Source organism: Apodemus sylvaticus, chromosome 5, assembly GCF_947179515.1.
Source record: "Apodemus sylvaticus chromosome 5, mApoSyl1.1, whole genome shotgun sequence".
In the NCBI taxonomy this organism is placed as follows: Eukaryota; Metazoa; Chordata; class Mammalia; order Rodentia; family Muridae; genus Apodemus; species Apodemus sylvaticus.
The window spans coordinates 92,711,116-92,718,859 of NC_067476.1; positions in this window are offsets into that span (position 1 = coordinate 92,711,116).

Here is a 7,744-nt window from a genome sequence, read left to right on the forward strand (position 1 = left end):
AGCTAATATCAACTTCACTTCATTATGAGAAGTACAAATACTATTAAACCTTTAAGCAATATTCTCGATGGTTCCAAAACTTTATTATCATCCTCGAAATCTCCAAGGAGCCTGAGATCTGATACTCGGGGGACCAGTTAGAGTGGGACAGGCATAACTCACTCACTTTTATTTTTGGAATATGTTTATTTGGGGAATTTAATATTTCTCCAGTTTTACTTTATCATCCCATTGTGTTGCAGAAGAGGGTTTTCATTATAAATTCTTCTCTGTTTAAAAATCCCCAATGCCTTTCATTTTAACATCTCAGTCCTATTACCCCATAAAGCCTCATGCTGACATCTGTAGCTGTTTGAAGTTAAAGAGGTCTAAATGCAAGCCTTACAAAAATGTTTTTCTCGATGGAACATTAAAGCATATATTATTACAGGGGATTCACATGGCCCCAAATGAAACATAAGACTGTCAGGCTTTCTGATGCTTCTGGAGAAATTGTCAGTGGAGATCACTTCTATCAACAGTCAGTCACACACTCTGGAGAAGTCTTCCTTTTCCTTTCTGTTCATGGGCCATCTGTATTCAGATAGATGGCATGTTGTCATCTTATCCATTTATTTTTATTTATGAAAGAACAATATGTGGTGTTATCCTAGTGCTTGGGAAGCTGAGGCTGTGGGATTACAGAGTTCAAGCTCATTCTGGGCTATAATAAAGACATATAAATAAATAAAGTATATGCATATATATGTATATACACACACATATATATCTTACTACAAAATCATCTTACTATAAAAAAATCTTGACATTAAAAACTATCCAGTGAAAACTCAAGTTATTCTTTAACCATACTCTAAAATCCCTTATCTGGCTGTAGTCCCTAAATTACAGCCAGTTTATTTCAATATATACCCTGACACATCAATGTCTGCATATACTAAATATGAAACGCATGAGTTCCTGTGTTATATTTTATACCCTTGCATTTGATCACATTTCATAGGCATTATCCTGTATGATTTATTCTCAAGTTCACAGAGGGAACCAGAAATAGAAATATGATTTTGCTGTTTTAATATCCCTGTAGACGAGTCTTCTGGCTAATTCTACATAGAAGATATATTGTTTTCTCTATAATGGAGATGAGAGGATCATTTCAATATTGGTATTTGTTCATCTTACTACTTTATAGAGCCAATGGTGAGAATGGATAGCCTTTAGGACAAAGAGTAACTGTAGAGCAGGTACAGAGTGATGATCTGGAAGTCGTTAACTCAAGAGGAAAGGACTCCTGTTTGTGGTGGTGAAGACCACTTCGGTCTCTTCTGCGCCTTTCTGCCTTCATCCAGCATCGTTCACACAGCTCCTCCTTTGTCTCTTGTCTTCCATCCTCTGTGGAATTTCATTCCCTATCGTTTTCTTTCCCACCCTCCTCTTTAAGTGGTCATTTGACTATGGTATTTTGAGAACCATGCCTGTTGAGGTACTTGATAAAACAGATGTGGCACACAACTGAGCACTGCAAAACAGTATACATTTGTGTCAGATATTTTTATAGAGAAAATGTATATACTACACCGTGAAGTTTGTTAATTACAGAAAAATCTACCTGTGGGACAAATCCCATTCTACATAATAGTTATCTTGATCTGTGGCACTGTATAGAGCAGAAAGCTTTCTTCTTCTTCTTCTTTTTTTTCTAAGCTACAGTGCCCATCCACACAGGTTTCTGCTTGTTTTTTTTTTTATTTATATTTTTTTATTCACATTGCAAATGATTTCCCCTTTTTTGGGTCCCCACTCCCCACAAGTCCCATAAGCCCTCTTCCATCCCCTTATTCTTCCATCTACCCCTTCCCACTTCCCTGTTCTGGAATTCCCCTATACTCTTGCACTGAGTCTTTCCAGAACCAGGGGCCACTCCTCCATTCTTTTTGGACATCATTTAATGTGTGGATTATGTCCTGGGTATTCAAAGTTTCTAGGCTAATATCCACTTATCAGTGAGTACACACCATGATTGATCTTTTGAGACTGGGTTACCTCACCTAGTATGATGTTCTCCAGCTCCATCCATTTGTCTAAGAATTTCATGAATTCATTGTTTCTAATGGCTGAATAGTACTCCATTGTGTAAATATACCACATTTTTTGTATCCATTTCTCCGTTGAAGGACATCTAGGTTCTTTCCAGCTTCTGGCTATTACAAATAGGGCTGCTATGAACATAGTGGAGCATGTGTCCTTATTGCATGCTGAAGAATCCTCTGGATATATGCCAACAGACTGGGAAAGAATCTTCACCAACCCTAAATCCGACAGAGGGCTAATATCTAATATATACAAAGAACTCAAGAAAGTAGAACCCAGAGATCCAAATAACCCCATTAAAAAGTGGGGTATGGAGCTAAACAAAGAATTTTCACATGAAGAACTTCGGAGAGCTGAGAAACACCTTAAGAAATGTTCAACATCATTAATCATTAGGGAAATGCAAATCAAAACAACCCTGAGATTTCACCTCACACCAATCATAATGGCTAAGGTCAAAAACTCAGGAGACAGTAGGTGTTGGCGAGGATGTGGAGAAAGAGGAACACTCCTCCACTGCTGGTGGGACTGCAAGATGGTGCAACCTCTTTGGAAATCAGTCTGGCGGTTCCTCAGAAAACTGGGCATGTCACTTCCTGAGGACCCTGTTATACCACTACTGGGCATATATCCAGAAAGCTTTCTTCTGTGTGGGCAAGCTGACTGTGCTGCTCTGCGCTGCTCCTTTGATTTGCTATGCTTTTAAATCTTTCCTCATTTGTACACTTTACAGCTAAAATTCCATGCTTTTTTTAAAAAAATAAAAATTAAAAAAAAACCCTATCAGCTGCATTTATTGAAAGCAGTTATTTTATCTTCGCCAACTTTTTAGTAAAATAAATAATTGAAAGTATACTCTAAATTCATTAAAATTATGCTAAATGAGAAAATTGAATTGAAATTTAAACCAACTAAATGCTAAGGTTACATTTCAATTACTTAAAACCATAAGGGAAGTAAACACATACCAGAAGAGTAGTTCTTTGTTGAAAGGCAACAGGACTTTAAGTTGAAGTGATAACTGTGATCAGAAGACTGGCTTGTTCCGCTTCCCTTCTTGACTGAAAACTTAGCTCCATTGTAGGCTGAGCTCTCTCAGGCTCAATCAGTCAGCCCAGACAGACTTATGGGCCCTGTAAGCCAGTTGTGCTTTCTGCTTTTTTCAGAAAACAAAATGAAATAACACACACACACACACAGACACACATACACGCACACTATACACACCAAAACATATTGTGCACACGTACACGAATGCACACATATTACACAGATGACTCAGACACAAGACACAAACACCTTACACACACCACAAATATATAATATACACACAACACACACACACACACACACACCACATAAATGCAGACTCACTACAGACATTTCACTCACTCATACATAATAGAAACATACACATATAACCGTCACACATATATCATACCACATACCAGCACACACACACACACACACACACACACACACACACACACACACACACAATGTACAGACTACGTACACAGAACACAAACACACCAGAGTTGATTTAAATAAAAGTAAACAAACTTAAAAGAAAGTAAATTACTTTTTTATATCTGTGGTCTTTGAATTTTTACTTTGCTCAATTCTCTCCATCTTTAAAAACAAGACTCAGTGAAGTAGTATTCAGCAAAACCAGAATAGGGAAGTGGGAAGGGGTGGGTGGGAGGACAGGGGGAGAGAAGGGGGCTTACGGGACTTTCAGGGAGTGGGAGGCTAGAAAAGGGGAAATCATTTGAAATGTAAATAAAAAATATATCGAATAAAAAATGCTTTATAAAAAACAACAACAACAACAACAACAACAACAACAACAAAACAAAAACCCACCACCACCACCACCAACAACAACAACAAAAAAAAAAAACCCCAAGACTCAGGTGATTCAAGGTACGCTATCCCGAAATTAACCATGAACAGACTGCCACCTTGTGGTCGTTTAGTTTGTGCTTAAACTGTCAGCTTAATTTTCCTTATAAATTACAACTGGTCACCCGGTTCTTTCTGACTTCAAGAGTTATTGAGTACAAATCCTATTGATGTATTAGAGAAGATTGGAGTCTTACAGGCAGTTTTATGACTTTCTTAGAAGAAAGGATCATTTTATTAGTGTGGTTCATTTCTGACAGCTTTGCCACTAACACTTTTCTGAAAGACTTACTGTCTTGAGACAGTAGAGGTCCTTACTGTATGTATTTGCAGAGGACATTCCCCAAATGAGAGAATGCCTGGCCACACACCAACTAAGTATTAATCTAGTAGGAAAGGTGTTATAAAGGTGTCTTAGAGTAAAAAAAAAATCTTGAACACATGTATTCCTCTATTTATTTGTTTTTCCAGAGTGTGAGAAGAGCATATGAGGACCCCTAGGTGGCTGTGCACCATTTTTCCAGTGGTGGATGGTTCCTTACTCAAACATCCAATAATGCGATTAATAGAAATTTGAAATTCTCAAAAATGCTTCTGATCTATCCTAATATAGGTCTCAATGGCATAGAAAGTATTGTACTCACCAACTGTCACCAGTACCTTCTTGTTTCAGGTTCCAGAACCAACTACAGTATTAACACAGCTCCTAAGAAGCCAGCTGTTCTGTGCAGCTGACCTTATTCCTGTCCTTTTGACTTGAGTGCATGGAATTGTGCTTTCCCCTGGCAATCACACACACACACACACACACACACACACACACACACACACACAAGACTTTCTAAAATGGTCTGGTCCTTTGTCTGTTTAGTAATGTTTTTCCTCTTATTCTTGTTAGTTCTTTCCTTATGCAGTAAGAAAAAAATCATTAAAATATTCCTTATCCTTAAAAATTCAGAAAAAATTGGAAAAAAAGAAAAGTAATAAAGCTATGTTGTGTTCCCTCCTCTCCTTCTCTCAAACTTTTGCTCCACAGAGTCATTCATCCTTTCTGTCTCTGTTGCTTTGATAATGTGACTCTGATATAAGAACTCAACAGGAAACATAAAAAATGATACCACCAAGAGCATGCCATTACTTGAAGCTGTCAGAGTGGACAAGTGTTCCAAAGAATAAGTCTATTTGAAAATAGAACAAAACTGAGGGTTAAAGGGCAAGAAGCACCCAAACGTAAAAGGTGATCAATGTTAGCAGAAGTATCTCAAACAGAAGTACCTCAGACAACACTCTAAGCCAGCGTGTTGCTTTGTTTTCAGAATCTTCCAGAGAACAACAGAAAAATGAGATAGAGAGGGAGGGAGGCAAGGGAGGAGGAGGAGGGAGAGAGTGAGAGAGAGAGAGAGAGAGAGAGAGAGAGAGAGAGAGAGAGAGAGAGAGAGAGAGAGAATTAAAGGTTGAAAGTATCCCATGGGGAATCATGGAGAAGCAAAAACAATAGCAGAAATTATATTAAAATCAACAGCAACAAAGGGATGGTTGTTCTCATAACCTCAGATTTTTATACTTGATAAACTAAAAGGTAAATTATTTACTAGTAAGTATGTAACCCATTTCACAGCACAGTCAAGGCTCAGAAATATGCTGTAGGTATACAATATGAGTGGAGGGCTCTGTACTCATTGTATTGATACAGAGACCTTTGAACTAGCTGCTTTGCTTCTGTGTTCTTCTCACCGTAATTTGCTATTTCTTTGTTGAGCAAGTGATTATATTTGCCCCTAGTGTCATTCCAAAAGGTTCACAATAATGGAAATCTGTAACTAACAGATGTGAGAAGGTGGGGGGGGGGCATCTCTAGGATGAGACAGAGACCTAGGATAAGGGAGGCACCCAAGAATCAATGGGAGTGACCTTGGTTGTAAATCGCTACAATGAGGCTATGAAAACTGAAGATGTCACCCCCTATAGCCAGGCAGGAACCCCAGTGGAGTGATAGAGACACCAAGGCGCCCCCAAAAATCTTTTAACCCAATATTTATCCCATCTACAAGAAATCCAGGCATGTGGGATGGAGCGAGACTGAGGGAATGACCAACCAATAACAGGCACAACTTGAGACCCATCCCATGGGCAAGCACCAATCCCTAAAACTCTTAATGATACTGTTATGCTAACAGACAGTACCAAGTTGTCATCTGAGAGGCTCCACCCAGCAGCTGACTCAGACAGATACAGACATCTACAGCCAAACAATTGATGGAGCTTGGGGACTCTATGGAAGAATAGGAGGAAGGATTGAGGCTCCAAAGGAGATAGGGACTCCAACAGAAGAACAGAGTCAACTAAGATGAAGCCTTGGGTCTTTATGAGTCTGAATCACCTACCAAAGAACATATATGGGCTAGACCTGGGCCTCCCTGCACATATGCAGCAAATGTGCAGTTTTGTCTTCATGTGGGTCCTGAACAATTGTAGTGGGGGCTATCTCAAAAGCTGTTTCCTGTATGTGGGATATGTTCTGCTAGCTGGACTGCCTTGTCTGTCTTTAATAGGAAAGGAAATGTCTAGCCTCATAGAGACTTGAAGTGCCAGGGTGCAGGGGGATACACGGGGGGTGTGAGGAACCTGTACAGAGGAGAAGGGGACAGGGATGGGGGTGAGGAAAGAATTGTGGAAGGAAGTGACCAGGAGGGGGGCAGTGAGAAGGGTATAAAGTAAATAAGTGAAAGAATATAATTAAAAAGAGAGCAAAAGACATATATCAGATCATGTATTTGCTTCCTTCTGAAAATGTACCAATGATTTGTCATTGTGAATCTTGTAAAAATTCTATATTCCTTTCATGGCTCTGTTTGCTAGCAGCATAGAAGACCCCACCTCACCTGTTTCATCGTCATTCCTTTATAAAGCACCCATGTAAGCCATCTTGTCTCTCACCTCCATGCTTCTGAACATACTTGCTTCTCTGTACTGCCTTCCTTGTTATTGATTCTCCAGTTTTATTCAGTTGGCAAAGACTTCTATATTCAAGTTATCATCTGGCTATGACTCTTTATTCAAGCCTCCATGGACAGACTTAATTTCTTTTAGATGTGATCTTGATGACTAGACAACACTTATTAAATATCCCTTTGACACATCTCTTTTATTTTTTTACTATTACAGTTTTTGTCTGACTGCCTTTTAAAAAATTCTTGAATGCCTCTACAGCAAGGTAAAAATGCAATGTATTTCTGCAATACATGGTATATATAGTCTAGGAGATGGTGAAGGATCATATTTATATATATTATGAATATATATATTATGAAATGGCTTCTGAAATTGTTTTTTTCCTTATTTTCTGCCTTCTGAAATGTAAAACTCTGAGATAATGTATGAATTTTTATCAGTATTATTTTTTGTTAGATGGGAAGGTAAGACTTATTATAAGCCTCTTTGTTGTGAGAGTTCACTGAGAGAGCACACAAATGGATCTTGGGGACATTACTTAATCTTTAATATCTATATTACCTTCATTTTCACATTTTTTTTTACATTACAGTAAACTATAGTATAAAGAGTTGCCAGAGGTCACACCTAATTAGCTATTTGGCTTAAGTTAATAGAGTAAATAAATTTAGTCAGAGCAAAGGCTGATATAAGACTAAATTTATATAGAAGGCTCTGGAGTTAAGTGTGAATATCCCTAAAGCTTCCACAAGCTGAACTGGACTTGGACTTTGTCTAAAGACCAGGTGAAAAATAC